This window comes from Bos taurus, chromosome 15 (genome assembly GCF_002263795.3).
Source record: "Bos taurus isolate L1 Dominette 01449 registration number 42190680 breed Hereford chromosome 15, ARS-UCD2.0, whole genome shotgun sequence".
Taxonomy (NCBI): domain Eukaryota; kingdom Metazoa; phylum Chordata; class Mammalia; order Artiodactyla; family Bovidae; genus Bos; species Bos taurus.
In genome coordinates this window covers 15,466,870-15,491,023 of record NC_037342.1, presented here as the reverse complement: position 1 = coordinate 15,491,023, position 24,154 = coordinate 15,466,870, and the positions used below count along the sequence as shown (strand labels likewise).

General features: G+C 46.0%; 1 long non-coding RNA gene across 1 annotated transcript; it reads right to left on the bottom strand.

Moving 5' to 3' along the window:
- Positions 1-17,413: 17,413 nt before the first annotated feature.
- LOC132342306 (uncharacterized) lies at positions 17,414-21,608 on the bottom strand. Its single transcript, XR_009490626.1, has 2 exons — positions 21,453-21,608; positions 17,414-17,631 (listed from the first exon to the last, which is right to left on the bottom strand). It is a non-coding gene; the product is annotated as an uncharacterized lncRNA (long non-coding RNA).
- Between the last annotated feature and the right edge of the window lie 2,546 nt (positions 21,609-24,154).

Genomic DNA, 24,154 nt, shown 5'->3' with positions numbered 1-24,154 from the left:
GAGCTTTCTCAAATTCATGTCCATTGAGTCAGTGAACCATCTAGTCCTCTGTCATCCCCTTCTCCTCCCGCCTTCAATCTTTCCCAGCATCAGAGTCTTTTCAAATGAGTCAGTTCTTTGCATCAGGTGGCCAAAGTATTGGAGTTTCAGCTTCAGCATCAGTCCTTCCAATGAATATTCAGGACTGATGTCCTTTAGGATGGACTGGTTGGATCTCCTTGCATTCCAAGGGACTCTCAAGAGTCTTCTCCAACACCACAGTTCAAAAGCATCAATTCTTTGGCACTCAGCTTTCTTTACAGTCCAACTCTCACATCCACCCATGACTACTGGAAAAACCATAGCTTTGACTAGATAGACCTTTGTTGGCAAAGTAATGTCTCTGCCTTTTAATATGCTGACTAGGTTGGCCATAACTTTTCTTCCAAGGAGCAAGCATCTTTTAATTTCATGGCTGCAATCACCATCTGCAGTGATTCTGGAGCCCAGAAAAATAAAGTCAGCCACTGTTTCCACTGTTTCCCCATCTATTTGCCATGAAGTGATGGGACCAGATGCCATGATCTTTGTTTTCTGAATGTTGAGCTTTAAGCCAAGTTTTTCACTCTCCTCTTTCACTTTCATCAAGTCTTTAGTTCCTCTTCACTTTCTGCCATAAGGGTGGTGTCATCTGCATATCTGAGGTTATTGATATTTCTCCCAGCAATCTTGATTCCTGCTTGTGCTTCCTCCAGCCCAGCATTTCTATTGATGTACTCTGCATATAAGTGAAATAAGCAGGGTGACAATATACAGCCTTGACGTGCTCCTTTCCCAATTTGGAACCAATCCATGTCCATGTCCAGTTCTAACTGTTGCTTCTTGACCTGCATATAGATTTCTCAGGAGGCAGGTAAGGTGGTCTGGTATTCCCATGTCTTTAAGATCTTTACCACCTTTAAGATCTCTTTACCATCTGAGCCATAAATATAGAATCATCAAAGTGATTCAGTTATGTGTTATATATATATATATATATATATATATATATATACACACATCTGCAACCAGCACAATATTATAAATCAACTAAAAAAAAGGTTATTTTGTTGAAGCAAATCAAGGAAGCAAAACAAACAATCCCCCCCGCTTAATAATACAAACGAGAAAAAATCCAGTGGTATATTTAAGGGACAGGAGAAAATAGAATGTGTAAGCAAGTAAGAAGGATAAAACCAAAGGGCAGAGTGATCAGTAGGAAGCTACAAACCGAAAAGTGTTTGCTAGATTTGACCATCAGATCAATGGAAATACTTCAGAGAAATTTCACTGGGTGGTGAGAGAGAAACCCAGACCTCAGGGATTGTAAGTGGAGTGTGATGTAAACATCAACCACTCTTTCAAGAAATCTAGCTGGAAATATGACAAAATCTTGAATCTGGGTGACTAGGATCCACAGGTGAACTCTGTACTATTCTCTACCTGTCTGAAAAGATTCGTACTACAACTTGTACCAGCTGAAGAAAAAAAGAGCAAGAGAGCAGTGGGTAGGTTGAATATACGACTGGCAGAGGATTTGTTTGTTTTAATGAGAGGGCTTGAACATATTTAAATCCTGGTAAAAAGATAGGGATGGAAATTGAAAGGGTGAGAAGGATGATTAAAGGAGAAGAAAAGAGGAGTGGAATAAAACACAAAGTGAAGGAATTGTCTTAATGAGTAGACGTACATTTTTGAGAAGGATGAGGACCATAAAAATTGTGGTGATCCCTCTTGATTGACTTTACTTTGTCAGGTAAAGGCAAAATCTTGCAGTAGGAATCATGGCCGGAGGAAAGTTCTAGAGCAGCTATAGAAAGAAACAAGAAAGGCAGAGGAAGTGGAGGTTGCAAAGATGGTCCTCCAAAGCTCAAAAAGCCCTGCACCCAGCCCTAAGTTCTGCCTAGCCCAGAATAAGGGATGACCTTGTTCATTTGCCCCAATGTCTCAGGTATGATGGCTGTGGATTGGGACTGGGCTGCTGACTAGGGACCTGCAAAAGGCTTGAGTGCTGAGTGCTCAGTCATTCAGTCATGTCTGACTCTTTGTGGCCCCATGGACTGTAGCCTGCCAGAATCTTCTATCCATGGGATTTTCCAGGCAAGAATACTGGAGCAGGTTGCCAATTTCTTCTCCAGGCGATCTTCCTGAGCCAGGGGTCAAACCCATGTCTCTTGTCTTTTGCACTGGCAGGCGAATTCTTTACCACCAGAGCCACTGACCTTGTATTCACCAGCAATGACTTCAGTCTGCAGATGAGTATGATGGCTTTTTGCCATGCTCTGAAGTTTGAGAAGAAGACAGGAGAAATCAGGTGGGCTGAAATCAGCTAGCGTTGCAGTTGTGCCAGGTGAGTGCAAAAATAATGTCAACGAGATAAAAGGGTTGGGAGTGTAACAAGAAATTTAGTGATGGTCCATGGGATCAGTGCAGAGGGGAGGATGTGAAGACGGGGTGACAGATGAGCAGTGAGGAGAATAAAGGAATAGTGGACAGGGAGATCTGATAAGGCCCAAGAACAGATCCCTGGGTTGTGAAGATCCTGGGGAGAAGGAAATGGCAACCCAACCCAGTATTCTTACCTGGATACTCCCGTGGACAGAGGAGTAGCAGGCTACAGTCCATGGTGTTGCAAAGAGACATGACTGAGCAACTCACAGTTTCACTTTCAAGAACAGGTAAGATGTATACAAGAAAGGGAAAGTTCAGGGAGGATGGAGGTTGGGATGAGAACTCACTGTGTGGTTTTAACAGCTAGGGGCTGTCATGTTTCTTTTGTAGAAGAGTTCCAGGTAGTGACCAGGTCTAGGTGCAGCCACAGGAAAGGACTAAGGTAGGGTACAGCTCAATGGTGATGAGGCAGAGAAGGGAGCTGGAGGTTGGGTGGCCTGCCCACTGTGTCATGGGGCGTCTCTGGTGATGGCAGGATGAGAGCAATGAAGACCCAGGATCAGTGGTGAAGTCCTCTAGGAGTGTGTGTGTATGTGTATGTCTGTGTTTCTGAAGACCATACTATGTCACTTGATGTCAACTGGTATTTCAGAAAACTGAAAAATAGGAAAAGCTCATCTTTGGAGCACTCTGCCATTTTTTATGCAGGCTTGGTTTTGACTACAGTCCTGTATCTATGACCTTTATGTTTTGGGGGGTCAACCTTTAACCCCCTATAGGAGGCTAAGTCAGGAAATCAAGCATGTGTGGATGGGGGAGGGGTGAAAGAGCTTGATGTGAACCCCCGGAGGGGAGCCCACAAGTCAACAAGACAGGGAAGAGCCTCTAAAGAAATACTTCTCCAGGCTCAAGAACTGCCCTCTGCCGAAGCTGGACACACTGCTGCGGGAATCACTGATGCCCTTTGTGCTGGGTCTGTTACCACCCAGGACGCAGTAGGAGGACCCCAGAGGTCCCTTCCCATTCTGAGATTCTGTAAGAGATCCTTCCACATGCTGGCACTTCTAAGGCTGATGACTGTTTTGAATAGATCGTGAAATCGGGTGAGTAAGGAACTGAGTGAAAGCTGGCAAATAATTGTCTAGAAACATAGTTCAGTTCAGTCGCTCAGCCATGTCTGACTCTTTGCGACCCCATGGACTGCAGCACGCCAGGCCTCCCTGTCCATCACCAACTCCCAGAGTTTACTCAGACTCATGCCCATTGAGTCGGTGATGCCATCCAACCATCTCATCCTGTCCCCTTCTCCTCCCACCTTCAATCTTTCCCAGCATCAGGGTCTTTTCAAATAAGTCAGCTCTTCGCATCAGGTGGCCAAAGTATAGGAGTTTCAGCTTCAGCATCAGTCCTTCCAGTGAATATTCAGGACTGATCTCCTTTAGGATGGACTGGTTGGATCTCCTTGCTGTCCAAGGGACTCTCAAGAGTCTTCTCCAACACCACAGTTCAAAAGCATTAATTCTTTGGGGCTTCTGTCTACAAACATAAGAGGCCCAGTGTTTGCAGTGGCTAGCTTAGGAGAGGCACCCGAATGCGGAAACTCCCTTCTAGGAAGGGTGTGAAGGACAGGCGGGTCCTGGCGGCAGCCCGTACACTCAGGTGGGTTTCCTTCACTTGCCTGGCCCCAGGCAGGCTACAGGTCTCCCAGCTGTATGAGAGACGGCCGGTAAAGCGCACAGTTCTCTCCCGCTGCTCCCTGGCACCAGCAGTGGCACCTGGGGACCTGTTAGAAATACAGATCCTTAGAAATCTCAGATCCTCTCTGGACCTCCTGAGTCCGACACTTCTGATATGGGGCCCAGAATCCCATGTGTCAACCGGACTTACAGCTTAAACTGAGGCCCACTACAGAGCGGCACATGGTTAAGAGCTTAGTCTTAGGTATCTTAGGTATACCTTCATGTGAATTTCAGCTCTTTTCCTGTGTGACTTTGGACAAGTTACTTAACCTCTCTGAGCTCCGGTTTTCTCATAGGTGAAATGACGATAGCTACTTTATAAGGGTTCAGAGAACTGAAGAAGGTAGTGTTTGTAAAGAACTTTGTATAGCAAATACCAAAAATAACAATAGCTATTGTTCTTGGGCCAGTAGTGGCCAGCGGTCTTTTCCACACCCTGTACTTTTGGAATAATCGCTCTTCTGTCTGTGGCTTCACCTACCAGATGCCTGACTTTCAGCCCAGGGCTGTCAGCTGAGACTTCTTGGCCGACACAGAACCTTTCCATTCAATTCTGCCCCAAATCCAGCTCTACCGATAGTGTCCATAGTATGAAGAGCTATAGACTTGACTTGGCCCAATAAATTAGCTCCCATGAGGAGACTGATGCATATTCCCTGTGGAGCTGCAAGTCAGTGACTGCAGACCGGGGGACCAGCATGAGCAGAACAGGGCTTCCGTGATGGCCCAGCAGTTAAAAAAAAAAAAAAAATCTGCCTGAAATCCAGGACACTCAGGAGTTTCGGGTTAAATCTGTGGGTTGGGAAGATCCCCTGGAGGAGGGCATGACAACCCAGTCCAGTATTCTTGCCTGGGGAATCCCATGGACAGGGGAGCCTGGCGGGCTATAGTCCATGGGTTCACAGAGAGTCAGACATGACTGAACTGACTGAGCACAAACCCATGAACAGAACAGTGAGGCCAGACCAATGCCTGGGCGATACGACCAGTGACTGCCCGGGGAGTGGCCCTCACTTCCTGCTATGGACTTACTACTGTCTGTTTTTCACAACATGTTTTCTTTGAGGGATTCCCAAAGTGCTTGAAAAGTCCGTTTTGTTCATGACTCATGTGCACAAGGAGCCCCTGCACAGGTTTTTTTCTCTCATTTGATCATATTCTGACTGCTATGTGAAATAGGCAGAACAGCGCGTGTTGCTTTTTCATAGATGGGGAGGCTGTGTCCTTGGGGGTGAAGTGACTTGTCCAATCTAGGGTTGCACAGCGAGAGGTGTAATAGCAGAACCACAGCTCACTCTCCTGGGTCTTGGTCTAGTTCTTTTTTGTGTGTGTGTGTGTGTGTAATAAAGTTTTATTAAAGTATAAAGGAGATAGAGAAAGCTTCTGACATAGGCATCAGAAGGGGGCAGAAAGAGTACCTCTAGTTCTTTTTCAAACAGAACACAGGACTTCCTCAAGTGGACCCAGAAGTTCTCCAAACCAGGTGACCTGAGCTCTAGAAAGAGCATATTTGTGTCTGAATTTCCCTTTTCTCTACTGAAAATTGTCTTTCTTGCTGCTATTTGACCTAGTATCTCTGACCCAGGTCTCAGCGGGGAAGAGAAAGCCCCTTGGGACAAGAAAACAAGAAATTCCTTGCCTGCACCTCAAGTCTGGGTCACCATCTGCTCCCCTGACCCCAGGATCTTTGACTCCCTGGAGAGCTCAGCATGGATCAGTCCAGCTCCAGGAGATGGGGTAAAAATCTGCTACTTGTTTTGCAAGGAGCATCTGACACAAGGAACTGTCTCTGACAGTTTTTGCATGAACTCAATGTCTACTATGGATAAGAATTCTTATTTAATAAACTGAGCTTGTTATTGTTCAGTTGCTAAGTCATATCCAACTCTTTGTGAGCCCACGGACTGCAGCACACCAGGCTTCTCTGTCCTTCACTGTCTCCTGGAGTTTGCTCAAACTCATGTCCATTGAGTCGGTGATGCCATCCAACCATCTCATCCTCCGTTGCTCCCTTCTCCTCCCTCCCTCAAACTTTCCCAGCATCAGGGTCTTTTCCAATGAGTTGTCTCTTCTCAACAGGTGGTCAAAGTATTGGAGCTTCAGCTTCAGCATCAGTCCTTCCAGTGAATAATCAGGGTTGATCTTGCAGTCCAAGGGACTCTCAAGAGTCTTCTCCAGCATCACAGTTTGAAAGCAACAATTCTTCAGCACTCAGCCTTCTTTATGGTCTATCTCTCACATCCATACATGACTCTGAAAAAAATCATACCTTTGACTATGGTTATGGGCTTGCATAAACCTTTTCTCTTTAAAGTAAATAAGGTCATAACCTTTCTAGCCCACCCTCCTCTCTACCTTGATGTGGGGATCTGGCCAGGTGGCGGGGTTGAAGTGCAGGATATGGCCTTTTGGTGACAGAGAGGGACATTTGTCTTTCCCTTGGAACAGCTGTTGGCTTCCAGCAACATGCCAAACCCACATTCAAGGTTATCAGCCTCCCTACAAACCACTGGCCAGCCTCACTGTGGGGAGCAAAGGCAGGAGTTGAAAGTTGCCAATTTCATGTGCAATCTCTTTGACCTCCTACTTCTCCCAAACACACATGCTATTTGCTCCTTGGCTTGAAAAGCCCCGAGAGAGCATGGCTCTGGGTGGTTCCACCGTGGGGGTATGGAGTGGGTTGCTGGTGAGGGGTGGACTGTCGGGACACTTGAGGTTGGGTGTAGGCCTGAATGCCACAGTGTGCCTAGCACGTGACAATCCTGGTTAGCAGGCGGTCCTGTGGCAGAGATGAGGGAGTCTGTGCCCAGGCATCACCCCAGCTACAGCCTTGTTGCCGTAGCAACCAGCTGGTACATCTGCTAAGGGAGCCTGGTTTCACACAAGCCCTGGGGGAAGATAGCATCAGAGCTGGGACCTGGCTCCAGCCTTCTCTGTTTTCTTCCATCTTTGTCCTTTTCTCATTCAGCTTGAGCTCTGCCTGCAATGCGTGAGACATGAGTTTGATCCCTGGGTCAGGAAGGTCCCCTGTAGAAGGGAATGGCACCCCACTCCAGTATTCTTGCCCAGAGAATTCCATGGATAGAGGAACCTGGCGGACTACAATCCATGGGGTCGCAAAGAGTCAGACAGGACTGAGCAACTAACACTTTTGCTTTTTGGGGACTGCAGAACAAGTTACCGTAGTCTGGTGGCTTAAACAAAAATGTATTTCCTCATGGTTTTAGAGGCTGGGAAAAGGAAGATCAAGGTGCTGGCTGACTTAGTTCCCGGTGAGGAGCCCGCTCCCGGCTTGTAGAGGCTTCTCGCTGTGTCCTCACATGGTCTTTCCTTGGTGCTTGCCATTGGGAAGACTGAGAAATTCAGTTCAATTTGGTAGGATACAAAGAGTCAGTCCATAATAGTCCTTGACTGCCCTGCTCCTTCCTGGGTGAGGAGACTTGTCTTCTTTCATCCAAACTTTACAATTACTTGGACTGTACTGAGAACATTTTAGTTAATATTAAAAATGCCAGCTTTAAAAACAGAACCCCATTGTGGACATTAATTCATTTTTGAATGCAGAGCAAAGCCCCCATAATATATATCCAGATAAAAGAGAAAGCATTTCGTCTCAGCTCAGGCAAGCATCCATCCCACGAATGGAAACTGTCTCTCCTGGGATAGGAAGGAAAAAAGGCAAAGAGCCCACTTGGTCAAATTAATTAATAGCATCTGATTTTCACCAACCTTCCTTCTTAACAGCCTGGGCAGTAAGAAGGAGCTTCAAATTAGCCACAACAAAAAGCAACTGGGCAGAAAACTCAAGTCACCAGCAAATCTGTAGGCAAAAGGATTCGCTCTTCTGAGTCTGGGGGCCAATGAAACTGACTTCAGTCCCATGGTGTTAGCAGTGATGTTTACCACCAACGGGATGCTGAGCTTTCCTGGGCTCTGGATCTGTGCCTTCCCTGTCTCACCAGCTGCTCTCTCGGAGCAGGAAAGAGGGAAACCAGAGGCTCCCCGTGGATGTGAAGGCTACCCCCCACCCCCAGCAGGTGTGATGTCCCGCTGCCCCCCCCCCCCCCGAGCCCAGGCCACTGTGCTGACCTCCACCGTCAGCTGGGCTTGGAGATGACTGAGGCAGTCATTCCGTGGGGATTTTACAAGTGTCTGTTATGCAGTAGGGTGGGGCTGGCTTTCACTGAATGCACAGAGCCTGTCCTCAAGGGTTCTCAGACTAAAGCAATAAGTCCACAAGCAATTTAATACAGCAGAAATACATGCAGCAGGAATGGAAGGTAGGGGAGGGCAATCAGGAGGACTTCCAGGAAGAGGAAATACCTGATCGGAATCTTCAGGGAGGGAAAGGCTTTCCAGAAAGAGCAAAGGTGGAAGGGTAAATAACATTATGGTGTGTAACTGTGATGCATCTCATAACTGCAACAAAATGCCTTGGTGAGAGGGACTGAACTCTCTGAGGATCAAGAATCATGGCTAGTTTTCTAAACTCTGTGTGTGTGTGTGTGCGCGCGCGTGTGCGTGCGTGCTTCATTGCTCAGTCACGTCTGACTCTTTGTGACCCTGTAGCCCACCAGGCTCCTCTGTCCATGGGGATTCTCCAGGCAAGAATACTGGAGTGGGTTGTGATGCCTTCCTCCAGGGGATCTTCCCAACTCAGGGATCAAACCCAGGTCTCCTGTATTGCAGATGGATTCTTTACCATCTGAGCCACCAGGGAAGCCCAATATGATGTTCCACCGAAATACCCTCCCACTGGAAGGCTGTCTGGAGAAACTGTCCCAGCTGACCCAGCACCTATGGTTATTCTGGAGTCTGTGTCCTGGTCAGCTCCTGCCTCCTGGGGGAGACTGACCCTTGGTTTCTGTCTTCCCGCTCCCCTCACCGGCCTGGGCCTCGCAGTCAGGTGGGCTGGCCTGGTATCCGACCCCCACACGGCTTCCACGTGGGACCAGGCCTCCAGGGCCCTGTGCGCTGGCGCCCCCTGCAGGCACACAGGGGTTTAGCAGCAGTCCGCCCCTGTCAACACTCTCCCACGCGCTCCTGACAAGTTTAGTGGCTTCCCCTGAGCTCAGCCCTAAGGCATGACCAGGCGCCCTGTTCACAGCTTTAGAGAACCACAGCTACAAGGAAGCTGAATGTGTGGTTTCTGCAAGTAGCTCAAGGGATACCACAGGGACGGAGGCAGAGGCCCTGGGCAACCCGTCCCCTCGGCCCGAGCTGCTTGGTCTGCCCTCTTGAACACAACTCCACGTGCTGTTTCGTTGGAAAATCAGGATTACTGTGGAGTCGGAGGGACTTTACAAGTCTCGCTGAAGTGAGCCCGCAGAGTGGCCACGTCCGAGCTGAGGGCTCCTCAAAAGCTTTACAGTCCGCTCCAGCCCGGCCCCTCCAGGCCTTCCCTTCCTCCTGCAGCCCTCAGCCCCTGCACTCCTCATGGTCCCCCAGGGCTTTACTTCACCAGATAACCTCATGGCCTCACTTTCCACGCCCCTCCTCGCCGTTTCCCTGTCACTCTTTAATACCTCGTTACGTGTGGTCTGGATCAGCCGTTCCCAAGCTTGAACAAGCATCAGAGTCACCGGAGGCCTTGCTCAAATACAGACTGCGGGGTCCACTCCTAGAGTTCCCGATTCCCAAGGTCTGAATCACAGAAGGGCATGAATCCTAAGGGACATCAGTTAAAGGACATCAAAATGGAAAAAGACTCCCTAGAGCTGATCATACTAAGTGAAGTAAGTCAGAGAGTGGAAGACCATATAATATCACTTGCATGTAGAATTTAAAATGTGGCACAAATGACTATACCTACAAAACACTTGTAGACAGAGAAAAGACATGGTTGCCAAGGGAGTAGGGGGTGGGGCTGGGGAGGGATGGAGTAGGAGCTTGGGATTAGCAGATGCAGACGATTATACATAGGATGGATAAACAACATGGCCCTACTGTATAGCACAGGGAACTATATTCAATATCCTGTGATAAACCATAATGGAAAAGAATATTAAAAAAGAATGTATATATATATGTACAGCTGAAGCACTTTGCTGTACAAAAATTAATACAACCTTGTAAATCAACTGTCCTTCATTTTTTTTTAATTCTAAAAAAAAAAGATTCCAGAGCGAAAGCATTTTTCTAAAAGGTGTATTCCTCAGGTGGATTCGCTAAAGCACTTCCATATTTATAAATGGAAACTCAGTTACTGAGGCAGACTAAGAAATCATTCCAACTTAGTGACATAAAGCAACTGTGCTCACAGAATCTGAGGGTCAGGAATTTAAACAAGGCACAGCAGGAACGGCTGGTCGTTGCTCCTTGATGGCCTCAGCTGGGTGACTCAAGGCTCAGGGCTTAAGTCATTTGAAGGTTTGTTCTCCTACTTGTTGGGTGGTTGATGCCTGTTCGCTTCTGGAAATGAGACCTCTGCTAGGTTGGTCTGGGCTTTTACTCACAGCCTGAGGGCTTGGTTCCCAGGGTGAGCATCCTGGGAGAGAGGAGAGACCCACGTGGAAACCATATTGCTTTTCATGATTCGGTCGTGGAAGTCATACATCCAAGTGTCTGCTGTGGAGCCAGCTACAAAGACCAGCCTGGGTTCCAGGTTCACTTAATACAACTGGCAATATCCTGGAAACTGTGTGGGACTGGAAATACAACTTTGGTAATTTTTGGAAAACACAATCTGTCACAATGAACAGAAGAAGTAGACTCTACACCAAAACTCATCTATAAACATAATTTAATTCTCTCTCGGACATGCCCCAGCTTCTATAGACCATATATTCCAGTTTATTTAGACTGCATAGGAATCAAATCTACAGATTATCTTGAAAAATCAAGATATTTTCCATTATCTTGAAAAATTTCAGCAATATGAGCTGAAATTCTCGTATGTCAACATTTGCCAGAAGAGTATCATCTTTTTATTTATTTATTTTTTTGGCTGTTCTGGGTCTCAGTTTGCAGCCTGTGGGATATTTGATCTTCTTTGCGGCACATGGGATCTTTGGCACGTGGGATCTAATTCCCTGAGCAGGGATGGAACCTGGGTCCCCTGCATTGGGAGCATGGTGTCTTAACCACTGGACCACCAGGGAAGCCCTCAGCTTCTCTTTTTTAAACCTACCATGTAGACCCCACTTTCCCTGTTCACCATTGACCCTGTCACTTGGGTGTTTCCCATGCATTTCAGCTTACGTCATTATGTGCCCATTTCTCACAGATGTTGAGTTTATGATCCTTAATGTAGAGAATGTGGCTGTCCCTAGCCGAACCACCTACGGAAACTACCAGAAGAGATCAGATCTAAAGCAGAGCTAAGATGCTATGAATATAGGTGAAATCATACCATTCAATACCTGCTTGAATTGGTTACCATGTCTACTCGTGTTTGTCCTAAATTTGCCTCCCCAAGAGCTTGTAATAAAAACATTTGTTCTTAGCTCTCATTGTCTCCGATTTTAATAAAGATCTAAAGAAGGGTGTGGGCCTGGGATGGACAAATGGGTTTCAAGACCTCTGTGTGGCCAGAGCTAAAGGAAACTCATTGAAAAAAAGTGAACGTGAAGATCACTTGGTCATGTCCAACTCTTTGCAACCCTGTGGACTGTAGCCTGCCAGGCTCCTCTGTTCTTGGGATTTTCCAGGCAAGAATATTGGAGTGGGTTGCCATGCCCTTCTCCAGGGGATCTTCCTGATCCAGGGATTGAACCTAGGTCTCCCACATTGTGGGCAGATTCTTTATCATCTGAGCCACCAGGGAAGTCCCAAAGGAAACTCATTAGAGTAACCTATCTTAAGTTGTTCTTACCCTGCGATCAGGGATTAGGGAGTCTGTGAACCCCTGAAATTATAATACATGATTATATGTGTATGTGGAAGAAGATCACATATTTAAATAGGTTTTTCACTGAGTTCCTGACCATAAAATGTGAAGAATCTCTGCGATGTCTGAAGACAGAAGATCAGGGCAGGGGCAAAGGACTTCGCAGACACTTGAGGCTGAGAGTGAGGCTCAGGGAGAGAAAGCAGAGGGAAAATGGGCCCAGAAGTCAGAGCAAACTTGCCTGAAACTGCTCTTGTCAAGGTCACCAATAACTTCTAAATCCAATGATCAGTTCTCAGTATTCCCCTAACTTGACTTATCAGCCAGCTGGCCTGACTGATCATTCCTTTCGCTTGAAATGCTTCCTTTAGTGGTTTTCAGGACAAATTCTCCTAGATGGTTCCTGCCTCATTGGACTGCTCCTTCTTAAGCCTCCGCTGCTGAGTTCTCATCTTCGCCCTGACTTCTAACCGTTGGAAGTTTCTAGAGCTCTTCTTCTATTCTCTATAAACATTTACTTCCTTGGTGACAGTATTCAGTCCCACAGATTTACATAACACCTACATCATAAAGGTTCTCACATTTCTCTCTATATATACCTCTAAGCCCAACAGTGCTTCAGAATTCCACATTCAAATACAAACCTGCCTACCCTACAACTCCCCTTGGATGACTTAAAAGGGATCTCGGACTTTCCAAAACTGAAGTTTTCTTTCCCCTGCCCTCCCGTTTCCCCATCAACTCCTCCCCTAGGCTCCCCATCTCAATGAAAGGGACCTCCGGGCAAGAGTTGCCAGAAATCCAGAACCTTCTCTTGCCTCATGTGACACCACATGCTTCCCTGCATTTCTGCTACTTTATTTTTTGTTTCTTTTGTTAACTTTTCATTTTATATTGAAGTATAGTTGATTTACAATGTTGTGCTCGTTTCAGGGGTACCACAGAGTGATTCACTTACACATACACACGGATCTATTCTTTTTCAAATTCTTCTCCCAATTACAGAATATTGAGCAGAGTTCCCTGTGCTGTCTTTGTTGTTTATCCATTTTAAATCAGAAGACATACAGATGGCAGAGTAGCATATGAGATGATGTTCGACTAATTATTAGAGAACTGAAAATCACAACTACAGTGAGATATCGCCTCACAGCAGTCAGAATGGCCATCATCAAAAAATTCACAATGAATAAAATTCTGGGGAGAAGGGAACCTTCTGTTGGTGGGAATGTAAACTGGTACAGTCACTACAGAGACTTTATGGAGGTTCCTTAGGAAACCAAAAATAGAGCTACCATATGATCCTGCAACCCCACTCCTGGGCATATACCTGGAGGGAAACAGAGTCCGAAAGGATGCATGCACCTCAGTGTTCACTGCAACACTGTTTACAAAAGCCAAGACACAGGGGCAATCTAAAAGTCCATCTACAGAAGAATGTGGTCCATGTAGATATATATGTACATATATATGCTGGTGGTAAGTCGCTTCAGTCGTGTCCGACTCTGTGCGACCCCATAGATGGTGGCCCACCAGGCTCCCATGTCCCTGGGATTCTCCAGGCAAGAACACTGGAGTGGGTTGCCATTTCCTTCTCCAATGCATGAAAGTGAAAAGTGAAAGTGAAGTCGCTCAGTCGTGTCCGACTCTTCGAGACCCCATGGTCTGCAGCCTACCAGGCTCCTCTGTCCATGGGATTTTCCAGGCAAGAGTACTGGAGTGGGGTGCCATATGTAAATATATATGATAGAATATTACCCAACCACTAAAAAAGAATGAAATAATGCCATTTGCAGCAACATGGATGGATCTAGAGATTGTCATGCTGAGTGAAGTAAGTCAGACAGAGAAAGAGAAGTATCATATGATATTGCTTATGTGCAGAATCTTAAGAAAATGATACAAATGAACTTACTTACAAAACAGAAATAGACACACACACTTAGGGAGTTTGGGGTTTTGTGTGTTTTTTGTTTTGGTCTCCCTATGCAGCTTGCTGCATCTTGGTTCCCCGATCCAGGATCAAACCTGTGCCCTTGGCAGGGGAAGCACAGAGTCCTAACCACTGGATTGCCAAGGAATTCTTTCTCTTACTTTAGAATCAGAATGGCCACTATCAATTTGGGAGCCTAAGTGAGATCACCTGGCTAGTCCCATGTCTTTCGTGGTTATTAAAGGTGGGGTGGAGAAACCAACCTGGAGTTGCCCACCATTCCACAAAATGGACCCCAAATTGGGGCAGTTGAAATGTGACCAGCGACCAGCTCGTCTTACTGGAAATCTCAACCATGGCGGTCTCCCAGAGGAGGCCTGGAGGAACAGAAACCCAAGTGATGTGAGACGATGGGTTGTGTTTATCTTAGGAGAAGCCGAGTGGGGGACATGCGTGAGATGGAGGTTGTGATGGTAGAATGTGAACCAATCAAAAGAGTAACGTGGGGGACTTCCCTGGCAGTCCAGTGGTTAAGACTCTGTGCTCCCAATGTGGGGGACGGGGGTTCATTCCCTGGTCAAGGAACTAAAATTCTGCATGCCACAAAGCACAGGCAAAATAATAATAATAATTTTTTTAGAAAAGAGTAACATGGAATTCAGGCTGAACCAGAGACAGGTGACAATTCCCCTGCAGGGTGCAGTCACCATCCTCAACAGGGTGCTGGCGCCTGAGCCAATGACTCTGCTAAGGACCTGGAACAAAGGAAAGGAAAGGGCCTAGATGTGTCTTCCCAGAATCCCAGAAAGGCACTGGGATGAGCACTCATCATAGAACACTTAAAAGGAGCAGGTGACAGGCTTGAAGCTCTCATTGCTGTTATTTCTGCTCCGCTGTATAGCTCTGCCATTTATATTTCTGATATGATTTGAGAGGCAGCTGGTCCTTGTAAAGCGATATCTCCCTGAAAACATATATGGTCTCCCTAAGGATAGGCTACAGCAGACAAAAAGTACAAAGTTCATCATTTTCCTGCTCTTCAGCACATCTCCAGGCCCTGAGGGTCTAGGTCTTGGCATTTACAAACCAGGTGAAGGATCTACTTTTCCAGAATGTTTTTTCTGTGCCCAGGTAGAAGCAGTGTCTCTCTCTTTCTGCTCTTTATCCAGCTGTCTGCTAAAATTCTTTTTAGTAGAAAATTCTTTTCTCTCCTTTATTCTAGTTACTTTTGGTGCCTCTAACTTCTCTTCACTTAGAGTTTGGTTTTGTGGAGGGCAAGATCTGTCTGGCTAATCTCTGATTCCCTGGTATTTGTCACCATGCCTGACACCCACAGATACTCAATAATTGCTGGGTAAAAGAAAAGAAAACTTAAGGCAAAGACTACCTTTAATGGTGCTTATGGTAGAAATAGCTCCCATTTCCAGTGCTCATTATGTGGTGAGCTTTAACCACTTTATGTCTGATTCCAAAGTCAGACAGATAGATAGCAGCCTACATGGAATGATGTGAAGGGTTCCTGAAAGCCTTCTGCCAGTCTGTTTGAAATGCCTATGAGGAACTTTCAAATAGGACAAATTGAAAGACAAAACTGTTCATGAGACATAGGCCATGTTAATGTTAATATATTAATTTTGATTGAGAATGTATTCATTTTTAATTAATGAGTGGTCTTAGTCCATTCGGATTGCTATAACAAAATACCACAGACTAAGTGGCTTATGGAGAAGGCAATGGCACCCCACTCCAGTACCCTTGCCTGGAAAATCCCATGGATGGAGGAGCCTGGTAGGCTGCAGTCCATGGGGTTGCTAAGAGTCGGGCACGACTGAGCGATTTCACTTTCACTTTTCACTTTCATGCATTGGAGAAGGAAATGGCAACCCACTCCAGTGTTCTTGCCTGGAGAATCCCAGGGACAGAGGAGCCTAGTGGGCTGCTGTCTATGGGGTCGCACAGAGTCGGACACGACTGAAGTGACTTAGCAGCAGCAGCAGCAGCAAGTGGCTTATAGATAAGAGGAATTTACTTCTCCCAGTTCTAGAGGCTAAACGCCCCAAGATCAGGGTGCCTGCATGATCAAGTGAGGGCCCTCATCATGGTTGCAGACTTCTGGTTGTGTCCTCACATAACAAAAGGAAATCAACCCTGAATATTCATCAGAAGGACTGATGCTGAAGCTGAAGCTCCAGTACTTTAGCCACCTGATACGAAGAGCCATTGGAAAAGACCCTGATGGTGGGAAAGAGAAGGGGGCAACAGAGGATGACATGGTTGGGTAGCATCACCAATTCAATGGACATGAGTTTGAGCAAACTCCAGGAGACAGTGAAGGACAGGGAAGCTTGGTGTGCTGCAGTCCATGGGGTCACAAAGAGTTGGATATGACTTAGCAACTGAACAACAACCACCTCATGAGCTAATGGCTTCCCGAAGGCCTCTCCTTCTAATACTGTCACTTTGCGGATTAGATTTCAACATAAGAATTTGGGGGGACACGTTTATATACTATTCACATTCATATGCAAATCATATTCTTGGTTGTTAATTAATATTGTTTGAGAACTTATTATTTCCAAAGCTCTGTTTTAAGTGCTTCACAGGTAGCATTTTTCGCAACCCCATGAGACAGGTATTATTCCTGTCATAATTCAGTAAATGAAATTGAGGTAAAAAGTTTAATCGTTTGTGCTAGTTCCTACAGCTAGTGGGTGATGGGTTCCCAGACTATGGACCCAGGCAATCTGGCGCCAGAACATACACCCCTGACCACTCTCCTGTGACAGTCATTTCCTGGAGAGGACATCAAAGTCCTAAGAAAATGGGACATGATTTCTTAGAGGGGAGTATGCAAAACAGCTGTGTATTGATGTGGAAAAGGAGCCGGAAGGTGTGAAACATGACCACAGCTCTAAGAAACTTCTGAGTTAGCACACTGAGCTCCTGGTGTGAGTCAGCTGGACACTGTGGGTGAGGCGGCCACTCAGCGGTGCAGCTCAGATCTCCTTTCAAGAGAACCCCCTTGGAACAGGGGAACAGCCTCCAGCTGCTACATAATTAGATCTGCCCAAGCATTCAGGCTGAGGCCGTGCTCTCCCCAGGCTGTGGACAGCCAGTGACTAAGCACAATACCGCAGCCTGACATCCCTGGTCCATTCCGATGCCCCTGGTGGAGAACATTTCAGTGGGGCTCCCCGTCAGCCTGGACAAGACTCTCTGCTCTTACCCAGTGCTCCTGCCTTCCCGCTGTCCTTCCCCAGGTGTCAGACCAGCATCAGGGCTGACGGCCCACCCCTCTTACTCCTCCACCTTTGCCCCTTTATCCTTCACAGGTGCTCCCCCCAATAAATCTGTCTGATTTATTTATACCCGTCTGATTCTGTCTTGGCATTTACTTCTAAGAGGATCCAAGCAGACACAATGAGAGAAGTAAAAGAAGTTTGGGGAAAATGACTCTTTTAGTCTGCTTGGGTGGCTATAACAAAATACTCTAAATTATATGGCTTAAACAGCACAGATTTATTTCTCAAAGGCCTGGAAGCTGGGACGTCCAAGATCAAGATGCTGGCAGATTCAGTGAGAACCGTCATCCTGGTTTGCAACAACAGCTGGCAAGAATCCTGTTCCTCATTTGCCACAGCGACCTTCTTGGTACACCCTCACATGGCCCTGAGATCGTCTCTCTCATTCCTCTTCCTTTTTGTAAGAGTTGAGATTTTTACCTAGAAGATACAAAGTATATACAAAATTATGATGAATATATGCTGGAGAGGGTATGGAGAGAAGGGAACGATCCTACGCTGTTGGTAGAAATGTAAATTGGTGCAGTCACTGTGGAGAACAGTACAGAGGCCCCTTAAGAAACAAAAAAATAGAGTTACCTTATGATCCTGCAATCCCACTCCTGGGCATATACCTGGAGAAAAATGCGCGGTCCGAAAGGATGCATGCACCCCCAATGTTCAGTGCTTCAGCACTGTTTACGATAACCAAGACATGGAAGCAATCTAAATGTCCACTGATAGACGAATGGATAAAGAAGATGTGGTACATATATGCAACGGAATATTACTCAGCCGTTAAAAACAATGAAATAAGGCCATTTGCAGCAACATGGATAGACGTAGAGATTGTCACTCAGTGAAGACCGGCAAAGAAGGAGAAATAGCATATGCGATCCCTTACATGTGGAACTTGAAAAGAAATGATACTAATGAACTTAATTACAAAACTCACAGACTTAGAGAATGAACTTACGGTTGCCATATGGAAAGAATAGGGGGAAGGGATAGTTATTGAGTTTGGTGTTGACATGTACACACTTCTATATTTAAAATGGATAACCCTATGGCTATTTCATGTTGATATATGACAGATACCCACACAATATTGTAAAGCAATTATCCTCCAATTAAAAATAAATTTAGAAAATCAGTTCTGCCAAATAAATAAATAAATGTTTAAAAAAATAAAAATAAAATAGATAACCAACAAGGTCCTATTGTACAGCATAGGGAACCCTGTTCAACGTTATGTGGCAGCCTGGATGGGAGGGGAATTTTGAAGAGAATGGATACATTTATGTGTAACGGTGAGTCCCTTTGCTATAAACCTGAAATTATTAACATTGTTAACTATACTGTAATATAAAATAAAAAGTTATAAAAAAGAATTGAGATTTTATTTAAGGGAGCCAAAGTATATACAAAATTATAATGAATATTGTAATAATCATAACAACAATACAAATAATGTTTTGAAAAACTTTTTTCATGCTTACTTTTTAAAAAAACTTTTAAATTTAGATTGAAGGATAGACAATTAACAATGTTGTGATAGTTTCAGATGGACAGCAAAGGGACTCAACCAATCATATGTGTATTCATTCTCACTCCTCTTCTTATAAGGGTGCTAATCCCATTCACGAAGGCTCTATGCTCATGATTTAATTACCTTCCAAAGGCCCCACCCCTAATACATCACATGTCACATTAAGACATGTTGACAGTTGTTTTGAAGGACCACAAATATTCAATCCATACCACCCTTCTCTTGTTTTGACTATAATCTACTTGTGTTTAAATGGACATACTAGAAACCATTAAGAAACAACCTAAGACATCCTATGATTTCTGAAATGTAAATATATATTTTGTTTGTTTTTATTTTTATTTTATTTTTTTAACTTTACAATATTGTATTGGTTTTGCCATATATCAACATGAATACACCACAGGTATACACGTGTTCCCCATCCTGAACCCTCCTCCTTCCTCCCTCCCCATACCATCCCTCTGGGTTGTCCCAGTATACCAGGCCCAAGCATCCAGTATCGTGCATTGAACCCGGACTGGCGACTCATTTCATATATGATATTATACATGTTTCAATGCCATTCTCCCAAATTATCCCACCCTCTCCCTCTCCCACAGAGTCCAAAAGACTGTTCTATACATCAGTGTCTCTTTTGCTGTCTCGTATACAGGGTTATTGTTACCATCTTTCTAAATTCCATATATATGGGTTAGTATACTGTATTGGTGTTTTTCTTTCTGGCTTACTTCACTCTGTATAATAGGCTCCAGTTTCATCCACCTCATTAGAACTGATACAAATGTATTCTTTTTAATGGCTGCGTAATACTCCATTGTGTATATGTACCACAGCTTTCTTATCCATTCATCTGCTGATGGACATCTAGGTGAAATGTAAATATATTTAGAATTTCCTCTTTTTCCTAGAAAAGCTGGATAGTGCTTACAAAAATACATATGACCCCCAAGGGGGGAAAAAAGGGTAGAGGAACTCAGGCAAAGGAAAATAGGGCTGGTGAGTGCCCAGCAGATGACAGGTGGAAGCAGGTGGGGCACAGATCGGCCTCGGAGCTCTCTAGTGACCCAGCAAAGAGCGGCTCCTGGCCTCTGCAGGACTCACGAAGTCTGTCAGGTAAAACCAACCCATTTCTTTCAGAAGAGGCACTGCTTCTTCAGCTGCCAAGACCTACCTATGCCAAGGACTAGACAACCAAAGTCTCATTGCTACTCCCTGGTTCTAGGGGATGGCCCAGCATCACCTGGTGCCTTGCCTGGGCTCACCCAGCCAGGAAGGGGCAGAGACAATATCTAAGCCATTAATTCAAATAAGATCAGGCGTACGGAAAGGTATGGATGTGCTGTGGGCTCAAATTTCAGGACTGGCTTAGTCATCACTAAAAATTTGGCTTGAGAAAAGCAAATTTGTGAGGGGCACCACTGTCCGAAACCACCCACCCTCACCAGGCATCGTAGTAACCATCTGTACGAGTCGTCTTACAACAGGAGGTCCTGGTAAGAAACGCAGAGCTGACTAGCTACTGCCAACTGGAAGAATTCGGAAAGGTCAAAAGGAGACACCAGACACCGCATATCCTAGCAGCCTCCCAGAACCCTTCTCTCTGGAATCCGTCTTGGATGAGGGATGCATGCTACCAGGAAGGACCCTGAGAGTGATTGGTTAGCGACAATCCTGAAACTGACACCGTCACCATAAAACCCGAGACTGCAAGTCACGTGGCCGCGCAGTCCTCCTGGGCTCCCTGACCCTGCTGCCCTCTGCCCAGGCTCCCCTTCCTAACAAAGTCTCCCACTTTGTCAGTACATGTCTCCTCAGATCATTCATTTCTAAGTGTTAGACAAGAGCCCACTCTCAGGCCCTGGAAGAGATTCCCCTTCCTGCAACAAACAGTTTGATGGAGAACTCAAGGAAGGAAAGTGACAGGAATCTGGGGCCATTGAGTTATTTCTGTATCTCTCCAAGAATGCCATCGTCATATCCATTTCACTGCCTCTAAAATGCCTCTCAGGCCCCATCTCTCTGAACTGAAAGAATTAGAACGGAGGGGTATTTTTCACGGACCATTAGCTCCACATGAACTATTATTGTTATTAATCTCCCTTCAGGCTTCCGCAGTGGGGAACGGACAGTTCTTTCTTTTTGGTAAGATCTAAAGTAGATGAAAGAGGGAGTTTAAATGATGCTTTGGCTTTGCAGGACACAAGGCTTTTCTCTCTTTTTTCAGAACAAGACATCCCAGGAGAGGAAGTGAACTTCGCAGAAATAGCAGGCATAGGGTGTGGGGAGGGGGAGCAGCCCCAACGTTCCTTTCTGAGCTCCTGTTTAGGTGTCAAGGCCCATGGGCTGGGTAGACCCCTGCCCTTTTCCAAGCATATGCTTGATGATGTGTTTGACACTAAAGCAAATCTGTACCCGAATTAAATCTCTGAGACAGAGTTTTGGGTGAAGTAGAAAAGAATAGCTTCATTGCTTTGCCACGCAAAGGGGGTCACAGAGAGCTAAGGCCCTCCAAACTGTCTGTCCCCACCCCCGCCTTGGAGAAGTTTTATAGTAATGGTTCAAAGGAGGCTTGATCAGTTCAGGGACTTTCTTCTGATGGGTGGGTGGGGAGGTTAAGTAGGAGTCCGAATTCATCGGTCTGTTTCCAGCTGGTCTGGGGTCTCTTGTGCTTGAGGGCAGCAAGCCCTTTTTAACCGATAAGTTCTCCCACCTGCTGGGGTTTCCGTATCTGCAAAAAAGCTGAAAGATACTGTCCTGAGTATCCCCTGATGGGAAACCAGGACTTTGCTCCAAGGCGGTACCATTGTTTCCCTTGATTGTTTGTTTCTCCCTGGTCTTGCAGCCCCTCCCTTCCCTAATTAACAACTGCCTGACTCTGCCAGTTGGAACTTGGAACCCTGGGGTGGTCAGAGAGGCTGAAAGAAGCCTGTTTCCTGTAATCAAAGAAATGGGGGACACAGAAAGGCTTTTGTGCCCAGGAGCCCCAGAGGGCTCTGCCTGATATCAACACTGAAGGGATGATTGCACCAAATACTGACACTAGCTCCCAACACTTATAAAGCACTTGGCATTTTATTGGATTCTCACCTCATCCTGAGAGCAAGTTTGTCATCTGCTCTGTGTGACAGCGGGGGAAACCTGGGCACAGTCCCCTCGGTCTATTCTCTTACTGAAGGTCACCCTGTTAGAATGTGCTGGGGCCAGAACTTGAACCCAAATACATAAAACTGTGTTCCTCACCGCTGGAGATTTGTCAGGGTTACAGTGAACAAATGAGTAAAGGTGGTATTTGGGAACGTGAGACTAGGGAGTAATCGCGGTCTGGCAGTCAATCTAAGCAGTTAACAGTTGCATAGTGTGGGCAAAGGCTGTCACCTGCCATTTCAGAAAATAGAAGATGTCTGGCCATCAGCCATCTGCCACTGCCGTGCCTGCCTCCACCCCAAGGTGCGCCCTGAGGGATGGAATGTAACAGGATACTGGCCCTAGCTAGTTACGACGCATATCAAAAGAATGATTTTTAAATGCCCAGACTCTTGCACCTTCCCAGACACAGAAGAGTACTAGATTCATTACCTTGAGACGTCTGTCTTTTTGAGTATGTGTCATTAGCAGAAATCTTTTCTCGTTTTTCCTACCTGGGGTTTTGTTGTTGCTTTTTACTTTTGCAAAAGCTCCTATATATTCTTGCTCCTCCCTTACCTCTTTGGAACAGTCCCTCAGAGTGATCTGAGAGGCTGACATGCCAGGCTACAGTCATCAGTAAGGCCACTGAACAAATTTTAATTTCCAGCTTTTAGTCCGTACTTTTTTTTTTTTTTGGTCAGTAATAGCTCCTTCTCATAGACCCAGAATTTGAAGAGGCTATGAAGTAGACACACAGAAAGTCACGCAAGCCAGATTTTTGGTTTTGCTTTCTCATTTTCTTTTGTTTGATTGTATTTAAAGGGGAGAGGATAATGTGTAGTTACTTGCCCTGCAGGCAAGTAAAAGTCAAATATTGAGCATCCATTAACTTTGAAGGGGTCAGGAAGTGAGAATTAGTAACACTAGGCTTCTGTGAGAGGCCCGAAGCTCCTAATCTAGGGTGGGAGGGAGTTATCCCTGGAGAGCTCTACTGCACCTAAAAAGATAATGCTGTGGACAGAGGGTCAGGAACATGCCGATTGCCCCTGTGGGGCTCTGGAAAGCTTCCTGATAGACATAAGCTGGACCACGAGGGACGGGCATGACTTGGAAAGACAGTTTGGGAGGAGGGAAGTGGCCCTCGAGGGAGGGGGGACAGTGTGAGTGAGGGCTGGAAGCAGGGAGCCTGCTGGAACCTTTGAGCAGACCAACACGGGGCGAGTTAAACGGTGGTTATCATCATCGTGAATGACAGAGTTGCACTGGTGGCTCTAGTGGTAAAGAACCTGTCTGCCCCTGCAGGAGACACATGAGACACAGGTTTGATCCTTGGGTGGGGAAGATCCCCTGGAGGAGGGCCTGGCCACTTCTTGCCTGGAGAAGCGCATCCCAAAGTAGTTTACAGGGTCGCAAAGAATCGGACACGATTGAAGCAACTTAGCACACACTACACTCTTTTAGATTGTTTTACATTATAGGTTATTACAAGATATTGAGTAAGTGTTTCTAATAGAGTAGGATTTTCAGACTCGGAGTCTTCAGTGCTGAAAGGGGTAAAAGTTAAAGGTCGTTTCTCCTCTTTGCCAGCCTGCAGTACCTATGGCCCCCCTCCTTATAACTCCACCCGCCACCCTCCAGCTCACCCCTTACCCCACTGGAGGGAGCATCGCTGCACCTTGACGGCTCTGGCACGATGCTGAAATCTGTGCCTGGGTCTGCAACCATTAAGGCTCCCTCCCCAGGCACACAACAGCCATCTACACGAATGAACACAGGATTCCTGCCCTTCTAACCGAGCCCTACACCTTCCCTTCTCTTGACTGTGGAATTCTTCCACCAGTTCCCGTTCCCCATTTTTCTACTTTTCTCTTGTTCTCCTCTGAACATGTTCATTTATTTCTCCCAAAGTGCAGCTTTGGACAACCCACCATGCCCACCTTCTCTGAGTGCCAGTAAGTACTCCTCTGGGTACTGGGAACACAGCAGTGAGGTAAGTAGACAATTTGTTGATGGAAAGGGAAGGGGAACTTGGGGCGGGGCAGGGGAAAACTGAGGTGTGTTGGTCATTTACCAAGTAGGGCAGGATGCAAAGAGATTTACACACGTTATGTCTTATTCTTCCCAAATGGGACCATTACTCCCACTTTGCAGATCAGCAAACTGAGACTCGGGGAAATGAAATTGCTCAACCAAAGTCAAGTAAGTAGTGAAACTCTAATTGGAGCCTGCCTCTGTCTGACTCCAGACAGACAGACAGCTGTGTCAGAAGGCCAGCCCTGGTCTTGA